This window comes from Aquarana catesbeiana, linkage group LG11, assembly GCF_042186555.1.
Source record: "Aquarana catesbeiana isolate 2022-GZ linkage group LG11, ASM4218655v1, whole genome shotgun sequence".
Lineage (NCBI taxonomy): Eukaryota > Metazoa > Chordata > Amphibia > Anura > Ranidae > Aquarana > Aquarana catesbeiana.
This window is the reverse complement of record NC_133334.1, coordinates 3,079,254-3,098,587: the sequence shown is the minus strand read 5'-3', so window position 1 is coordinate 3,098,587 and position 19,334 is coordinate 3,079,254. Positions and strand designations below refer to the sequence as shown.

The window sequence follows — 19,334 nt, the reverse complement described above, 5'->3', positions numbered from 1 at the left end:
AATGGCATCACCATGAAGGGTCAAACGGACAAGGTACTATGTCACAGTAATCTAAGGTAAAGGTGGTCACATGTGTACCTGAAGAGTTACACCAAAACGTAATTATGTTATCATTTTTGTGATGGCCACCTCCTGGGCCCCTCCCCCCTAGATCAAACAGAAAAAGGATATGCAGCACCTGAAAACACGCTCTCCTGCAGTGATAAGCGTGCATTCAGGTGTTCTTCCTGGCCAACTTGACTGAGGTGGCTGTGTTCACCAAAACTTGGAATGGACCATCATAACTTGGCTCAAGGATCTCCAGACAGTAGTTGGTGTGTTCCTGTATCTAATTCAGGATCTGGAATGGAAGAAAACACCTGGACATGCATTCAGGTTAATTCTCATGATAATGTGGTTACATAATTAGTCAACACATCAGACTGTAACTGTAACTGTTGTGGAAAGTAACAACCAAGTCTGGGAGCTGAACCAAACAAAATTTCATAAGGAGATAGGGCATGTTTCCCCCGGGGGTGTGTCTGACACTGAACAGGGCAATGGGCCAACTCATGTTAGTCTATTGGGCCATCTTTAACATCCTGTTTTTAGTGTCCCATTCATCCTTTCTACCTTCCCGCTACTTTGAGGGTGGTATGGGATGTGTAGTGCCAACTGAACCCCCAGTGCTGCCTAAATCTCTTTAGTAAGGGTTGTTGTTAAGGCTGGTCCCTGATCTCTCAATATCACCTCTGGGACCCCAAATCTACATACTATCTCACTTAGTAGTTTCTTAGCTGTGGTCCTGGCAGTCGTGACCACTTCCACTAGGGCGTTTTCGAATCTGCCACTTCTTGGCACTTGAGAATGATCAATTTGCATCCTCTGGAATGGGGTATAGGGCTTTTGCCAGGTGCTTCTTCTGTGCATCCTGGGTTGCATTTGGTGCAGATAATGCATGATCTACAGAAGTTGTCGGTCAGTGGAGTAACTCTTGGTGCAACACTTGTTGATAAGAGAGTTCATAAAAGTCTTTGTCAAGTGGGCAGCTCCATGTGCCCATTGCACCACAGTTGGGTACATACTCCTGGGTAGACAAGGCTTCTTGTTGCACTCGAATAGTCCATTTCTGAGAGTTGCTCCTCTCCGTTTCCAGCTTTCCTTCTTATCCGGACTTGTTGTTTCCTGTAGTTCTTTTAGATAAACTCTGTCCACTGGGAAAGTCTGTAAGGTAAGCACGGGGTGGTCTTCTTCTACCACCCTGCTGTCCACTTCCCGTGGACCACCAGCTGTCTGTTTGGCAGCTGAATTGGCTAGATGCTTTCCTTAAGCTTCCTTTGAGTTCATTTTGTCGTGTGCTTTACTCAGAATAGTCACTTGGGTTGGGAGAAGCAAGGCATCAATCAAGTTTTCACAGGTGTTCCTGCAGCCATCAGGAATCCTCTGTCCTAGATAACACCATAATCATGGGCAATGCTGAAAGCATATCTTGAGTCCATATGAATGTTGGCTCTTTTTCCCTCTGCCCATTTACATGCTGTAGTAAGTGCTTACAGCTCTGCCTCCTGTGTAGACATCACCGGTGGTAAGGCTTCAGCTTGTAGAACAGTGTTTTCAGTGGTGACCGCGTGTCCTGTGTGGTCATGGGGTGACAAGTCAAGACTCTACTCCTCCTCCTCCTTTCCCCCCTCGAGAAGTGGAAGAAGGGTGGTAGGGTTCAGTGTTTGACAACTTAATAGAGTAATGCTGTCCGCCTTATATTACAAGGCTATGAGTCTAGTCCGGATTTTGAACTGGCACCATGATACTCATAAAAAACTTTGGGTTCAAGTAGAAAATGCAATGGCAGGGAGGAATTTAGCAGGAGCACCTTGGATTCAGAGCACGTCAAGAGGGTTGTCTCAATGGGTGTCACCATTATCCCAGAATACATTGGAAGTTTGGGACAAGTTGAATAAGAATGGGGATTACGCCCCCTGGATATCACCTCTGGCTCCTCTGGGGGGATTCACATGGTTCCCCCCGGGGGAGGAGATGGGGTATCTGGGGGCTTGGGGTGGAGGTGGAGATTCCACCTGTGGCAGGTTTGCTCCGGAGGGAGTTTTGTTATCTCTGACAGAGATGGTGTCTAGATATGGGACAGTGCATATGGCAGAGTGGAAATACAATCAATTAGTGAGTTTCTTTAATAAAAGCAAATCATCAATAAGACCTATGAACTCTCTCACTATATTTGAGAAACAATGTGTGCAGAGATCTAGTCCCAGGAACGTGCTGTCGCAAATGTATAAAGGGATACTTAAGGGACAGGAAGGTACAACTCCATACTATATAAGGGAATGGGAGAAGGAATTGGGACAGGTACTGACTAACAATCAAATTAAAAGGATGATTACACTAACACATTCCTCATCCATCAGCTCAAAGGTACAAGAGATGGCGTACAAGTTCCTGTCAAGATGGTATAGGACCCCAGTCAAATTGGCACAAATGTTTCCAACCATAAGTGATAGATGCTGGAGGGGATGTGGGCAGAAAGGCACATTTCTCCATCTGTGGTGGACATGCCCAGTAATTAAAAGATTCTGGGAGTCGGTGTCTCCATGGATCAGGAAATTGACGGTGGGACACCTGGAATTTCAACCACTACATTATTTGTTCCATGGGATGCCGGGCTCTAATAGAAAATATCGGGAGGGCATAACACCCCACCTATTAAACGCAGCGAAAAAAATAATACCGAAATTTTGGGGTCCCTCAATATTAGATTGGAGAAAGGAAGTGAGCTTAATAATGGAAGCGGAAAGATGGGTTCATATGCTAAAGGGCCAACAAAGGAAATTTGAAAAGAAATGGGCAGGCTGGAAGGAATGTTTAGTTGAGATGGAAAAAGAAGACGGAGATGATTAAAATGAGAAGGAGGTGGAGGTACAGCCCTTGTAAATATGTAAAATAAAAGAGACTGACCTATGGAAGGAAGAAAAGAGGAAAAAAAAGAAGAGGAAAGAAAGATGAAAGGAATATTGGAATTAGTTCGCTGGCCCAATATGTAGGGGAGGGTCTGGAGGGGGTGGGGTTGTGGTTCTCCTGTGTTTTTCCTTTCCCCCTTTCCCTTCCTTTTTTTTTTTATTTTTTTTTTTTTTTAAAGGGGCTTTTTACACAAATTGAATAATTGATAAACGTGTTTTTGTGTTTTGTTTTTTTTGGTTTTTTTTTACGATGGGTAAAGGGTAACAACACTTATAGTTTGGCCATGGAGGGCCTCCTCTCCAATTAAATATAATGACAACATGGTGTTTGGGGTGGGTTTTTTTTTTTTTGTTTTTTGTTTTTGTTTTGGTGTTTTGATGGGTAAAGGGTAACAACACTTACTAGAATAGTTTGGCCAATGAGGGCCGCGTACACAAATACAAATTGATAAACACGCACACCCTTTTTTTTTTTTTTTTTTCACTTATGTACACTTATGCACTTTTATGTCCCCCCCCCCCTTTTTTTTTTTTTTTTTTTCCTTCTTCTTTCTCACGAAGGGTAAGAGGTCTTCTCGCACAAAGAGAGGAGGGGAGAGGAGTAACTACAGGATTACCAAGTGGTTTGGAAAGGGGGGGAGGGATAAGATTTAAGCAATGTGGTAGTAGAAATGTAATGTAATAAGGGTCTGGGGTGGGTGAGGAGGGGTTTTTCTTTTTTTGTTTGTAACAATGTATGAAGATTGTTGTATTGTAAAATGGAAATAATAAAAAAATTCTGATTATTAAAAAAATAGAGTAATGCTGTCCAGTAGGAGGGAACACAGGAGTCTCAAGTGTCTGGTAGTGGACAAGTGTTTCGGCTGGATCTTGGTTGAATATGGCAACAACGTCATGGGGAGCAAGCAGAACGAGGCAGTGTCCGAGGACCAAGTTCAAAGTTTTGTCAAGCAAGGCTTGTGTAGCAAATCCAGCTCGCAGACACAATAGGCCTCCTCTTGCTACCGCATCCAACCGACAGGAATAATATCCTATGGGGCGTAGGCTGATGCCGTGTGATTGGGTGAGTACACCTGCAGCATGTCCCAGACGTTCGGATACAAAGAACTTGAGCTTTTGCTGTAGGCTGGGAGCCCTAGTGCCTGAGATGGCACACTTGAGGGCCTCAAACTTAGATATTTCTTCAGGAGACATCTGGAAGGGTCTGATTGCAGAGCATCAGTAGGAAGGCTTCTGGAATCCATGCTCTGCACTAGAAAATTAGTCCAAGGAAAATGACAGGTGTTGAGCACCACTGCATTTTGGGCTTTGAGGCTCTGCAGCCCTGGTTGGCAAGATAGCACAACAGGCTTTCTGAGGTGACTTCAACAGGGGGTAAGTCAGCTGCACAAAGGAGAAGGTCATCAACATGTTGGAAGAGAATCACTTCCGGGTGTTCCTCTTGTCATGTGTCAAGGATGATAGCCATAGCTTTTGCAAACTGGCTTGGAAAGTTCTGTGCCCCTTGTGGCACAACTGTTTAGGTATGTTGCCGTTTCTTTCCGTGGATGAATGCGAAAAGGTACCAGCAGGAGGGGTGAGGGTGGACACTGAAGAAAACGTTTGTAAGGTCCACCTCTGTGAGGTAATTTGCAGTCAAAGGCATCCACAGTAGGTACCTGGTTCTCTCTTTAGGATTCTCTTCTTGGGGTTATTGTGGTTTCCGGGGCAATGAAGTGCCCTCTTTTAGCTTGACTCAAACTGGTGGCACCTTTAAGTGACCGTTGTCTTCCGGTCCTGTGGACCATAGGCACGCAGGGATTCTGTCAAGTACTTCCTGCAGTATTGAACTTGAAGTTTTTGCTTCATTAAGTGTCATCAGGAGAGGCAGAGAACACAAAGCAGATGAGTCTTCTAAAGATACGGGAGTATGTAACTTCACCCCCCCTTCAGGCGTGTCCTGATTGAGGCCTGTAGTCTGGACAACACATCAGCTCCTAGTAGATTCAAGGGACATGCAGAGGACACCACAAATCTGGCAAGCAAATCAGGAAGTGGACTGGAGCGGGGCACCCCATCCATTCCTACGCAGGAAACATCAATAGTGGAAAGGAAAGAATTATTAGGCAAGTTCACCGCCCTCAACACACTTTTGGCTGCACCCCTGTCAATGAGGAAAATGGTAGGTTTTTCGTCTGGGACATCTTGGGGCTCTGCATTCTTTTCTGAAGTGACCCCGTTTCCCACAGTTGTAACAGGTGATCCTTTCCCTGGTATTGGGCAGTGGTGGTGGACTAGTGTAGGCGGGATCTTCGTCATGGGTTATCATGAGGGGCGTTGTTTTTTTTTTTACTTTTTTGATTTTCTATACCTCTGGTCACCAACAATAAATCAGACATTTTCATTGAACGGTATTCAGGGCGGGCCACCATCAGGCCTTTTCTGATATCCTCTCTGGGCCCTGAAACAAAAGCAGTTGATAAAATGTGTGTGTGTGCCTTTATGAGTCTAGCATGATACTTCTTCACAGACTCCCCTTTATCTTGGGTAATATCTTGGATTGCGGTGGTCTGATCCGTCAACTTCTCCTTTGCCCAGTCGTGGAGTTGTGCACAGAACTCCACGCCTGAGGTGTAGGAAGTGGCACTTGTCAGGCAGGCATCATTGAAGGCCATCTGCATGACTGGCCAAAAGACATATCCTGCTTTGATTTGGCATAGGCTGATCAAGTCTCTCCAGGCAGCTGAGTAAGTTTCTTGTATCTGCACTATCCTGTGGTAGAAGGGAATTGGCTGCTTCTCTGGGTCAGGCAGACTTGTCACTAAGGCCGCTGTTTGTGATAGAGTAAAAGCGACATACATCACTGGTGCCCCTTCTGTTAACCGAGACTGTTGTTGGGGCGGGGGGCTGGCAAGAGGCACTGTTCCTTACGGTTGCCAGCATGTATTTGAGATCCTCTCGGAACTGAGAGTCTGGAGCCGGATTGGGGGTTAAATCAGTGGGTGGCCTTGCTGCCTGCTGTTGGGCTTCCCACTCAGAAGCTTCTTCATCATTAACATATCCGGCCTGGGAATGTGATGCTCCCGTATTGGGGAAGACAGGTGTGTGGTATGAACCATCTTGGTTTAAAACAGGGAGGGCTGGGTACAGGCTGTTTAAGCTTACTGGGTGTACCAAGATGGCCGCCGGCAGGAAGTGCACTGGACTGGGTAGAAAGTGAAGGCATGGGTGCACTAAGATGGCCGCCGGGCTGAGTTGTCACAGTGGGTTGTGCTTGGGTGATGAGAAAGGAGTGGTTGTTAGACAGAGGGCAGTGCTGTCCCTCCCCTCCTTTGTTTCAAGTTCCAACATATCATCAGCTCTGTGATACACATACATAATACAATCGCCATCTTTCTTAACTTCCTTTATCCAATTTTCTTTATCACACAGGATTTTTCTCCCTGTTTCTTCAGCAACATAACTTTCGCCATTTCTTTCAACTTTGTTAACTATTTCAACATCTGCTTCTCTCCTTCTTTGCAATATCACTTTCTTTACAATATCACTTTCTTTTCTCTCTCTCTTTCTCAGCTAACGGCTTGAGAAGAGAATACATACAACCAAGGGGTTAATATTTTTCTCAGCGTTCTTATCAACAAATTCCTTCGGTGGGGGCTCATACTGCGCTCCAAGTTGCTACTGTTTGCTATAACCCTGTAATGTACGGTTAATCTCAGAACAAGAACAAACACGTCAGGGGTAGTGAGGAGCAACGGCCCGCGACCCAACAGATCCCCCGGGCAGCCCCCCCTCCGACCTTAACCAGTCCCCACCCCCTCTCATACATAGCGAACAGTAAACCACAAATACACTCACGACAGGACATTACACCTGCCACTCTTCAAACTGCAAAATTTCAGCAGGCTAAGATAACCACAAGGGCAGACCACCCTGCAAAAATAAACCCGTTTATAGACGTTTTTTTTTTTCTACAGCTCTACACCAAGAGGCCGACAACTCGTCTTGGGGTGAGACATCTGTAACACTTTCAGACTGCAAAGCCAGCAGCTGAGATAACCCTCAAAGGTTCATCGAACCCAGAGTAACCCGTCTATAAACGTTTGCCACAAGGGAAAAAATCTCATTCCAGAGGCCGACAGCTCATCTGAAGATGAGACCACACATTCACGCATGTAGCACTTTTAGACTGCTGAGTTTCGCAGCCCAAAGAATGGCAGACAGTGAACAAATACAGTCAGCAGAAACCCATTGACAGGTTCGTTAAAACAACCTCAGGTGAGGAAATACCTGCCTCTAAGACAGTCTCAGCATACCGACAGAATCCAGCCGTCAACCGAAAGATAAGAGAGTCGTACAGTGGTAAGAATATAAATCAAACTTACCGTACTGTTAGGGCTGCGCAAAGACCCCACTCTCATCAATCAATTAACGCCCAAATGCTTGTCGCGGTATAACTTCGACTGTAGCCTGAGGTCCCGGGTTTCGGCACCATCTGTTATGGTAATGATTAAGAGCTCCAATCGAGCCCAAGGTTATCTGCTGCTGTCTTTAATTTGAAAAGTGTTGATATGCATGCATATAAAAGTAAACACTCTGAGACACGCTCAGCATCGTTACTTGTTACACTTCTAATTTATTCAAGGCGGTGTTAATGTTTTATACACACAAATACGTCATTGCTATGTTAGTCTAATAGGTACATCTCATTGGTTAAGATAGAAAAAGAAAATGGAGAATTTTCATAACGAGGTTTGGCTGTCTTTGGTTTTATCTCCAGTTCCGCGTTCTTCTGATGTGTGGGATGTAGGGGGTACCCGCCATCTTGAGAAAATATAGGAACAGAGCAAACCTGTATACTTATATAATGAGTAAGGAGAAAAATATGTATGCATATAAGAAAATAGACATTTTCAGATTACTATTATTATTATCTACATCACATTCCTTCACAGTACTCCCTCTAACTACCTAGATTAGTGTCAAGGAGGGTGCTTCCCTCCCCTGAAACCATAAACACATTCCAAAGTGACCAAGTCTTAAAGTAACGCTCCTGCTGGTGTCGCCCAGAAAGAACCAGGTCTTCTAGTTTGTTATTCTCTTTTACTTTACGCAACCACATTCCTATTGTCGGGGGCGTCGATGTTTTCCAGGTCAGGGGTATACATGCTTTAGCAGCGTCTAAAAGATGACAAATAATCGATTTCTTGTAGATCTTTTCTGATATATGAGACGCATGGAGAAGAAAGAAAGCCGGGTCTACTGGTGTTTCACTGTCCATAAACATTTGAACAATACGTCTAATTTCTATCCAGAACTTCTCTAGTTTAGGACACACCCAGAAAATATGTAGCATCGTACCCCTGTCTCTCTGACATCTCCAACACAGGTCAGAGGAGTCAGGAAAGATTCTCTTCAATTTCACTGGCGTTCTGTAACATCGAGCAAAACTTTTGAAATTAGTCTCTTGAACTTTCGCACAGATCGATGATTCATGCGTAAATTTAGGAATACGTTGTAACTGTGTTAATCTAAAAGGTTTTCCCAGCTCCTGTTCCCATTCCTGAACGCACTTTAAAAGATTACTTCCTTTGAGTGTAATCAGTAGTTCATAATTGACAGATAAAGTATGAGATATTGCTCCAGTCTCTGCGCACATTTTTTTCAAAAGTGGTAAGGGGCCTGGTAAACTGTCCCGGGGCCGGAAGAGTACTAAGAAAGTGGGTGATCTGGAGAGCATTCCAGAATCTCAATCTGAACATACCCGCCTGTTCCATCAACTCCGAGACTGTTTGCCACGCCCCAGCTCTTATATAGCAAGACACCTGTACATGGCCCATATTCCATAAATGCTTAAATGCCACATCTTCCATCCCCCGAGGGAAACGGGGGTTTCCCAGTATCGGATATAGGGGGGATTCCTCGGGTGTTATGCCCATACTAGGTAACAGGGCTGAACAGAGCCTAATAGTAGTACCTATTAAAGGATGTTTGGTGAGCACTCCAGGAAGATGGGCAGAGCACCATAGAGCTCCGTCCAATGGAACGGGCGACTGAGCATATTCCAACTGTACCCAAAGTTTAAGATCTTTATGTCTGTTCCAATCAATTATTCTGCTCAGATGTATAGCTTGATGATATTTTCGTATATCTGGGACCGCTAGACCCCCACATCTTTTTGGAAGTGTTAATTGGTTGCGTTGCAACCGAGGTTGTTTATGTGCCCAAATAAAGTCAAAGATTAACCTCTGAGTTTGTTTAAAATATGTAGATGGTATACGTATCGGCAATGCTTGTAGGAGGAAAAGAAATTTGGGGAGGATGCTCATTTTAATAATGTTACAGCGTCCAAGCCATGACTGAAAGCCCCTTTCTCCAATTATCCAGTAAACTTTTAACCTTTTTAAGCAATGGGGGAAATTTGACTCAAAGATCTTACCTATATTGGGTGGGATCAACGTGCCCAAATATGTTAGCGCTTTATCTGTCCATTTAAACTTAACATTTTGTTTGAATTGCTCAATTGATATTCGAGGACAATTAACCCCCATTGCTTCCGACTTAGAAAAATTAATACGGAGATTGGAGATTAGACTATATTTCTCAAATTCTTTCATTAAATTTGGAATTGTGATCAAAGGGTTCGTGAGAGAGAATAACATATCGTCTGCATACGCTGAAATTTTACATTGCGCCTCCCCTATTTGTATTCCTGTAATATCTTGATTCAGACGTATTGTGCAAAGAAACGGTTCCAATGACAGGGCGAACAGGGGTGGTGACAGGGGGCATCCCTGGCGTGTCCCAATAAAGATTGAAAAAGTTTCTGATAAAACCCCGTTAGCCCGAACTCGAGCTGCCGGGCGAGAGTAAATGGAGGTGATCCACTGCAACATTTTATTCCCGAAACCTCCATATCGCAAAACTGCCAGCATATACCTCCAGTTCACCCTATCAAAGGCCTATTCCGCGTCTGTATTTAAAAACACACATTGTGTCTGTGTTTTATTCACTACCTGTAAAAGATTCAGGACCTTCGTGGTATTGTCTCTTGCCTCACGTGTGGGAACGAATCCAACTTGATCCAGGTGTATCAGATTTGGAACATACTGTTGGATCCTATTTGCTAAAATTTTGGTAAAGATTTTGAGATCTAAATTAAGCAAAGAAATCGGTCTATAGCTTCCACAGGAAGCTGGATCTTTCCCCTCCTTCGGTATCACCGAGATATGAGCTAGCAAGGTGTCTTGTGTTAGTGTTGCTGACGAACCAAGAGCGTTAAATAGTTTGATCATATATTGGGCTAGAGAGGGGAGCAGAATCTTATAATATTGTGCCGTCAAGCCGTCAGGGCCTGGTGCTTTACCTGTTTTAGTGGTCTTTACAGCTTCCTGAAGTTCTTCCATAGTTATGGGACTTTCAAGGTTATTTCTATCCTCATCCAACAGTTGGGACATTAATGACCACGAAGAGATACCGATCTATCTGGGCTTGAGTGGGGGGTTGCGTCTGCAATATATAAGGAACTATAACATTTTTGAAATTCTTGCGCTATATCATATGGTTTCGTAACCTTAAGCTTATTAGATGTAACCAAGTGTGGGATATAGTTCCTTAATTTCTGCTCACGTAAAGACCTAGCTAAGAATTTTCCACACTTGTCCCCAGACTCGTATGAGACCTTCCTACAAATTTGTAGTGCTGCCTTCGCTTTATATTGAAGAAGGTCCGAAATTTGTGCCCGTTTAGCCAGAAGATCTGTCTCTAATGACGCGGATTGAGCTTGTTTATGCCGCTGCTCTAAAGAAGTCAAATCCTCCAATAGTAATTTAAGCTGTTCTGCCCGTTTCCGTTTAATCCTAGCTCCATGTTTAATCAGCACCCCTCTAATAACCGCCTTATGTGCTGCCCAGACAATTCCAGGATCACAATCTGGGGTATCATTGGCGCTAAAGTAAAATTCTAACTCTTTGATTACTTCTTCCTGGACATCTTTGTCCTGTAGAAGACTCTCATTCAATCTCCATTGAGTCGATCTATTCGTCCGGGATTTGTCTAGGTAATATGTCAAAAATATAGGTGCATGGTCTGACCAAGTAATAGAGCCAATTGTAGCGGTTCTTACTGAGTGAAGTTGGGCATGTGGAACGAAGAAGATATCTATGCGGGAGTAGGATTTATGCGGAAGGGAGTAAAAAGTATAATCTTTTTCTGTAGGATGGAGTATGCGCCATATATCAATCAATTGGTTCCTGTACAGAATTTGAGCAATACCATTCCGTGTACTAAAAGAGGTGGATGACAGTCCAGTGGAAGTATCTTCCATTGGGTTTAATGTCATGTTCCAGTCTCCTCCTAAGATCAACTGACCTTCTGAGAATTCAGTTAACCGTTTAAGCGTTTTATCCAAAAAAGTCCCTTGATATACATTGGGAGCATACACTGTCGCCAATGTAACCCCCACATCGCCCACCCTGCCCTTAACAAACAAGAAGCGCCCTCCAGGGTCTCTAACTGCATCTACAAAAAACCATGGTACTCTACTCGAGAGGATAATAGACACTCCAATTGACTTCGCCATTAGATTTGTAGAATGATAAACTATTGGATATGGCCGGCTTTTTAAAATAGGTACTTTATCATCTCTAAAATGTGTCTCCTCTATAAATGCAACCTCTATCTTGAGACGCTGCAAGTCATGCAGGGGCATCCTCCTTTTTTCTGGTGTATTTAGGCCCTTAACATTGAGCGAGAGCACATTGAGGGTTTCCATTGTGAGGAGGGAGGAAAAAAGGAGAGAGAAAAAAAAAGGGGGGGGGAAGTAATAAGGAATAAACACTTAAATACCTAACTAAACAAAACAAAAAAAGCAGTATACTGCTAAAACGCTCACCGGTCCAACCCGGTATTGAGCGTTAACCTATATGGGGTTGTGGACAAAAATGGTCGAAGGTGGGGCTCCGGGTCCCCCCATCCCCCCCGACCATCTAAAAAAAAAAGGGAGCAGACCTTCTAGGCCATATCAAAAAACATATAACAATCTTTATATTATTACACGGTATCAACTTACACAAGGGTATTATCTTATAATTCACCGTTTATAATCAAAAGCATATAATAATGTCCCTTCAAAGTCTGAAGGATTCCCCTTTCTAAGGTCTCCTCTCTTCTTAATAAACCTTATAAATCAAAAATATAAATTATATATATACTTCCATAGGGCCCACTTCTATAATTCCAGGTAAGTGAGATACTAATCTTCTCTACCAAACCCCCCTCCCCATCTCCTTCTACAGACAGGGACCTCCTACTTACATTAGGTGCGACTTAGGCATATAACTTATCCCTTATTCTAAGAGGTGCAAAGCAGGGTACAGAGTATCCATACCCACCTATTTATCTATATATGTCTAATCGCACCTACACACACTTACACATATATGTATCCAAAAAAAGACCCAACATTCATTTAAGTCATTAAGCCCAGTTTAACCATCTTTATATTTGGGCAAAAAAAAAAAAAACGGGGTACCTGTTGCTTCATTGTGTTGATCCACCAATAAGTGCAAAAAAAAAAAAAGGGAGAGGGAGGGAAGATGAGGAGGGAAATATCCTTCCTATTGTGTTAGCTAAATATCCATTTATCAAGTGCTCTAGGGCAACAGGCGGAGCTTAAAGAGGAGAAAAAAAAAACAAAAAAAAACAATTTATAAAAGGGGGTGACCCCAAAATTACACCAGCATGAACCTATGCACCCATGTTTCCGCTGGTTCTTCTACTTCCAGGCTAAGAAAAAAAAAAAAAAAAGGAGGGGGGGGGGATGAGGAGGAGAATACCCATTTCGATTGTGATAGTTAAGTATCTATTTATCAAGTGCTCTTGGGCAACAGGCACAGCTTCCAACAAAAAAAAAAAAAAGAAGGGGGAGACCCCAATATCACACCAGAACGAACCTATACATCCATGTTTCTGCTAATTCTTCTACTTCCAGACCCAGTTTACCCCCATCTTTACATTTGGCCAAAAAAAAAAAAAAAAAGAGGGGGGGGCCTTACAAAATATATCATATATATATATTAGGAGGCCACCTCTAGACCCCAAATAATATTGCTATCAATAGACGCCTGAACAAAACAGAAAATCACAGATTCAAAAAAAAAAAAAAAACACAGTGTCATAAACACTTTAAAAGGAGGAAGGATACACCAACTGCCTCAATTAAAACACAAATAAGTGTTTTTCTTAAAAACAAAAAAAAAGATTAATATCAAGTACAAATTCCAAAATCTACAACTCAAAAAAAAACAAAAAAACGTGTTATCCAAGTGTTAAAAAAAAAAAAAGGGACATAATTGAACCTCCAACTGTGACCTTATAAAAAGAAAAAAAAGATTATAACCTTCTAAATTGACAACTCTCCACCTAGCAATCTCGTGTTCCAAACAAACCCTTAACCACTAATTGACTCTGTGTTGAAGAGAAAGGAAGAGAGGGAAATACCCTTTCAACTGTGAGTAATTGATTGCCCATTAAAGTGCTATGAGGCAGCGGGTGCAAAACTTCCTATATAGCTACATACAATAATAAAAACCATACAACCAAAAAAAAGAAAAAGGGGGGGGAGGGGGTCAAAGGCTTATACATCGTACTGAATGCAAATAATTATTTTCTTAATGCATCCTAAGTAAAGGACTAGCCATTTCTTAATTCAATAAGTAACTAAATTAATGTCCTGTCTTAGGATATCTGTAACGTCCATTCAGAAATTCCAGGGTACCTATCTTAGTACCTATAGAAGAGGTCAAAGTTACAGCTCTAAGATAGGAGGGAGAAAAAAAAAAAGGGGGTCCCTTGTGATCTTTCTGTCGCCTTTTCCCCTCGATTGGACAAAAGGTCTGAGTCCTGGTTCTTAGCTCTATGTTCTGCTGGAACTTGGGGGTCCGTAACAGGGTTGCTATTGTTGTATCGCTTAAGAATTATTTCCACAACCTTGCTTGCTCTGGGGGCCCGATCTACCCCCCCCATATGTGGAATAAAAAAGAGCCAGTTGGGGGTCTGAATAGGTGGCACATCCATAAAAGCAAATAGCCCCGGGAGGTCTGTCGGTGTAAGAAGTATATACGAAGATGATGCCTTACGGAAAGTCACCGTCAGTGGATATCCCCATCTATATGTGTACCCCTGTTGTTTAGCCAGATCTAAAATAGGCCGCAGACATGCTCTTCTCTGGAGGGTAGCCCGAGATAAGTCTGCCAAAATTTTAACAGGGTTCCCCTAAAAGTCAATATTCCCTATTTCCCACGCAGCTCTAAGTATTTGCTCCTTCTGTGAATATCTATATAGTCGACATATAACATCCCTGGGTCTTTCTGGATCTCTTGATTTAGGGCCCAGGGCTCTGTGGACCCTATCTAACTCAACCTCCAACTGAGGGGATTTTAAAGCCGCCTGAAATATGGTATTCACTCTTTTTTGGAGATCTTCTACCTCCATCACTTTAGGGATACCCGAAGCCGCAAATTGTTGCGGCGGCTTCTATCTTCCAAAACCTCCATATGAAGCTGTAATTCCACCGCTGTATCAGCCTGAAAAGTCTGTGTTTTTTCAATAGCTTTTACCCGCTGTTCAAGTGAAGACACAGTTCCCTCTCCTATGTTCACCCTCTCCACAAGTGTGTCATTGTCTGCTCTTACCGCCTGAATGTCCCGGTGGTGTGATTCCTCTACCCGGCGAATCAGGTCTTCAATATCCCGACGTGTGGGGAGCTCTCTCAGTAGCGCTCGGATGTCTCCTTCCATGTTGCCTGTATCCTCAGCTTGTAGAGGATCACCGGCTTCCGCCTGAGCAGGTTGTGAGTACACCGGAACTTCCAGCTTTGTATGTGGGGTAAAGCAGGTAGGCTTGGCTTGATGTTGACAGCCTGGCTTGAGCTGTGTAAAGCAGCCACTGTAACGTCTGGAGACACTCGTAAAGACGGGACAAAGTATTGCTGGATGTCTCCCTGTATCATGCGGGAAGCAGGAGGCTGGGTTCTCCTTGTTGTAGATCGTGTTTCCCGGGCTGTCTTCATACCGCGGTAACGCCTATTGGTCGGCTATTGTTTGGTCGGGGAGAGCATGGTGTTCCCGGAGCTCCACTCTAGCGTGTCTTCACACCGCCATGTTCAGGCCACGCCCCTCCTGAAGATGTGATTGCCTCCAGCCCTATGCACAAGCATCATGGAAAAGAAGTCCTGAATCTTTTCCAAAAGTGTGCGGCACCCTGTAGTTTGGTCCACGTGTTTGCAGATGCATGGAGGTGCCAATAACAAACAATGGATCTGCTGCACATCTGATTAAGGGCAGCACATTTCTTTGCATGTTTGGAAGGCATGCAATTTTGTATGTGTTACCCACACGCATAGATGTGAACTTAACCTTAGTGTTTTGTTTTTTTGCTGTGAATTTACACTTGGGATTTTACAGAGTTTGGATCAATACAGGGTTAAATTGAATGGTTATACATTAACTTCGCATGATCTGGAAACCACATACACAGAGTGCTTTCACTCTCATACCTCCCACACTCCTCTCCTGTACATAATGCCCATTGTCATATCCTCCACACTCCTCTCCTGTACATAGTGCCCACTGTCATATCCTCCACACTCCTCTCCTATACATAATTCCCATTGTCATATCCTCCACACTCCTCTCCTATACATAATGCCCATTGTCATATCCTCCACACTCCTCTCCTATACATAATGCCCATTGTCATACCCTCCACACTCCTCTCTTGTACATACCGCTCACTGTCATACCCTCCACACTCCTCTCTTGTACATACCACCCACTGTCATACCCTCCACACTCCTCTCCTGTACATACCGCTCACTGTCATATCCTCCACACTCCTCTCCTGTACATACCGCTCACTGTCATACCCTCCACACTCCTCTCCTGTACATACCACCCACTGTCATATCCTCTATACTCCTCTCCTGTACATACCGCCCACTGTCATACCCTCCACACTCCTCTCCTGTACATACTGCTTACTGTCATACCCTCCACACTCCTCTCCTGTACATACCGCTCACTGTCATACCCTCCACACTCCTCTCCTGTACATACCGCCCACTGTCATATCCTCCACACTCCTCTCCTGTACATACCACCCACTGTCATACCCTCCACACTCCTCTCCTGTACATACTGCCCACTGTCATATCCTCCACACTCCTCTCCTGTACATACCGCCCACTGTCATATCCTCCACACTCCTCTCCTGTACATACCACCCACTGTCATATCCTCCACACTCCTCTCCTGTACATACTGCCCACTGTCATATCCTCCACACTCCTCTCCTGTACATACCGCTCACTGTCATACCCCCCACACTCCTCTCCTGTACATACCTTCCACTGTCATACCCTCTACACTCCTCTCCTGTACATACCGCTCACTGTCATATCCTCCACACTCCTCTCCTGTACATACCACCCACTGTCATATCCTCCACACTCCTCTCCTGTACATACTGCCCACTGTCATACCCCCCACACTCCTCTCCTGTACATACCGCTCACTGTCATATCCTCCACACTCCTCTCCTGTACATACCGCTCACTGTCATACCCCCCACACTCCTCTCCTGTACATACCGCTCACTGTCATACCCCCAACACTCCTCTCCTGTACATAATGCCCATTGTCATATCCTCCCACTCATGCCTCCCATACTCCTTTCATGTACATAGTGCCCACTCTCTTACCCTCCACATTTTGCACTTTTCTTTCACTATTGGCAGGGAGATGGGAAAGACCTTTCTTACATTATAAAACATTTGCTCATATTTATTTATAAGAATATATACAGTGTATATGTGTGTGTGTATATATACATACATACATACACACACACACTCGCATGTGTGTTTTAGATTTGGTGCACACCCTAATGCGATAGGCTGCGCACACCTATGCAGGGGACTCCAAACTTTCTAAACTAAGGACCAGTTTATTGTCCTTCAGACTTTATTGGGGCCAAACTGTGGCCAGTGGGAGTGGAAATATTCCTGGCAATAATGGGAATAAACATCACTATATTTGGTTTTAGGGGGGAGAAATAGTGCCCCATATTTAGTATCATTGGAAGGAATAGTGTCCCATTATGTTGGTGTCAGTTGGCAGAATAATGTCTCATATCACTGGGAGGAATAGTGCCCCAAGGGCTAGATAAAGGCAAGTAAAGGGCTGCAGTTTGGAGACCACTGATATAATGTAGTGACAGGATGTACATTGCCTTGAAAAAGTATTCACACCCCTTGAAATGTTCCATATTTTCTCATGTTACAACCAAAAACATAAATGTATTTTATTGGGATTTTATGTGATAGACCAACACAAAGTGTCACATAATTGTGAAGTGGAAGGAAAATGATACAAATAAATATGTGAAAAGTGTGATGTATATTTGTATGGCGCCCCCCGGAGTCAATACTTTGTAGAACCCCCTTTCTCTACAAGTCTTTTTGGGGGTGTCTCTACCAGCTTTGCACATCTAGAGAGGACATTTCTGCCCATTCTTCTTTGTAAAATATCTCAAGCTCTGTCAGATTGGATGGAGAGCGTCTGTGACCAGCAATTTTCAAGTCTTGCCACAGATTCTCAATGTGATTTAGGTCTGGACTGTGACTGGGCCATTCTAACACATGAATATGCTTTGATCTAAACCATTCCATTGTAGCTCTGGCTGGATGTTTCGGGTCGTTGTCCTGCTGGAAGGTGAACCTCCGCCCCAGTCTCAAGTCTTTTGTAGACTCTAACAGGTTTTCTTCTAAGATTGCCCTGTATTTGTCTCCATCCATCTTCCCATCAACTCTGACCAGCTTCCCTGTCCCTGCTGAAGAAAAGCATCCCCACCACATGATGCTGCCACCACCATGTTTCACGGTGGGGATGGTGTGTTCAGGGTGATGTGCAGTGTTAGTTTTCCCCACACATAGTGTTTTAGTTTTAGGCCATAAAGTTGAATTTTGGTCTCCTCTGACCAGATCACCTTCTTCCACATGTTTGCTGTGTCCTCCACATGGCTTCTCACAAACTACAAACAGGACTTCTTATGACTTTCTTTCACCAATGTCTTTCTTCTTGTCACTCTTCCATAAAGGGCAGATTTGTGGAGAACACGACTAATAGTTGTCCTGTGGACAGATTCTCCCACCTGAGCTGTGGATCTCTGCAGCTCCTCCAGACAGGCCCGGATTTACTCCCTTTGCCGCCCCCCCCCCCCCACACACACACACCACCAGAAAGAGCCCCCAGACATAATACGGTCAAAGACTGCAGACATGATACAAGAGATGGTCAGAGACTGCAGACATGATACAGGAGACGGTCAGAGACTGCAGACATGATACAGGAGACGGTCAGAGACTGCAGTTCCTATGGACATTAGTAGATAATGGCCGATCGGCCCTCTCACCTGACCCAGCGATACAGCAATGGTTCCTCTGATCAGGAGTCAGCTCACTCTGACTTGCCCATGGCGACTCCGCTGGGTAGCACCCAGATCTGTATTCCTGCAATGACTCCATTCCGTTCACCACCAGGGATGGCACCAGGCTGTGTGGCTTTCCCTCTGGTGGCACAGGGCAGCGGGGATCTCTCTCTGATGGTTTTCCCTCAGCAGTGTCCTCTCCCTCTGGAGTCCTGGGTGTACTTTCCTGGTTGTAGACCCCCCAGGACAAACCACCCCCCTCCATTAGTACAGACCCCCCCAGGACAAACCCCCATCCATTAGTACAGACCCCCACCAGGACAAACCCCCCTCCCGTCATTAGTACAGATCCCCCCAGGAAAAACCCCCCTCCCTTCATTAGTACAGACCCCCCCCAGGACAAACCCCCCTCCCTTCATTAGTACAGACCCCCCCAGAAAAAACCCCTCCTCCATTAGTACGGACCCCCCAGGACAAACGCCCCTCTATTAGTACAAACCCCCCCAGGTCAACCCCCCTCCATTAGTACAGACCCCCAGGACAACCCCCCCTTCATTAGTACAAACCCCCCCGGACAACCACCCCTTCATTAGTACAGACATCCCAGGACAACCCCCCCTTCACTAGTACAGACCCCCAGGACAACCCCCCCTCCATTAGTGCAGACATCCCAGGACAAACCCCCCTTCACTAGTACAGACCCCCGGGACAACCCCCCCCTCCATTAGTGCAGACATCCCAGGACAAACCCCCCCTTCACTAGTACAGACCCCCCAGGACAACCCCCCCTCCCAGGACAACCTCCCCTCCATTAGAACAGACCCCCCAGGACAACCCCCCTCCATTAGTGCAGACATCCCAGGCAAACCCCCCCTTCACTAGTACAGACCCCCAGGACAAACCCCCTCCATTAGTGCAGAC

General features: G+C 44.6%; 1 protein-coding gene across 9 annotated transcripts in view; it reads left to right on the top strand.

Annotated features, from left to right (window-relative positions):
- The window catches only part of LOC141111803 (hemicentin-1-like), a 368,745-nt gene that overhangs the window by 63,868 nt on the left and 285,543 nt on the right, over positions 1–19,334 (top strand). The window contains exon 1 of one of the 9 annotated variants that reach the window (XM_073603943.1): positions 7,104–7,289. The exons of the other annotated variants lie outside the window; for them this stretch is intronic. The gene's annotated coding sequence lies outside the window, so the exon portion shown is untranslated. Of the gene's footprint in view, positions 1–7,103; positions 7,290–19,334 lie in introns of those variants that run through there. 9 annotated transcript variants of the gene reach the window in all.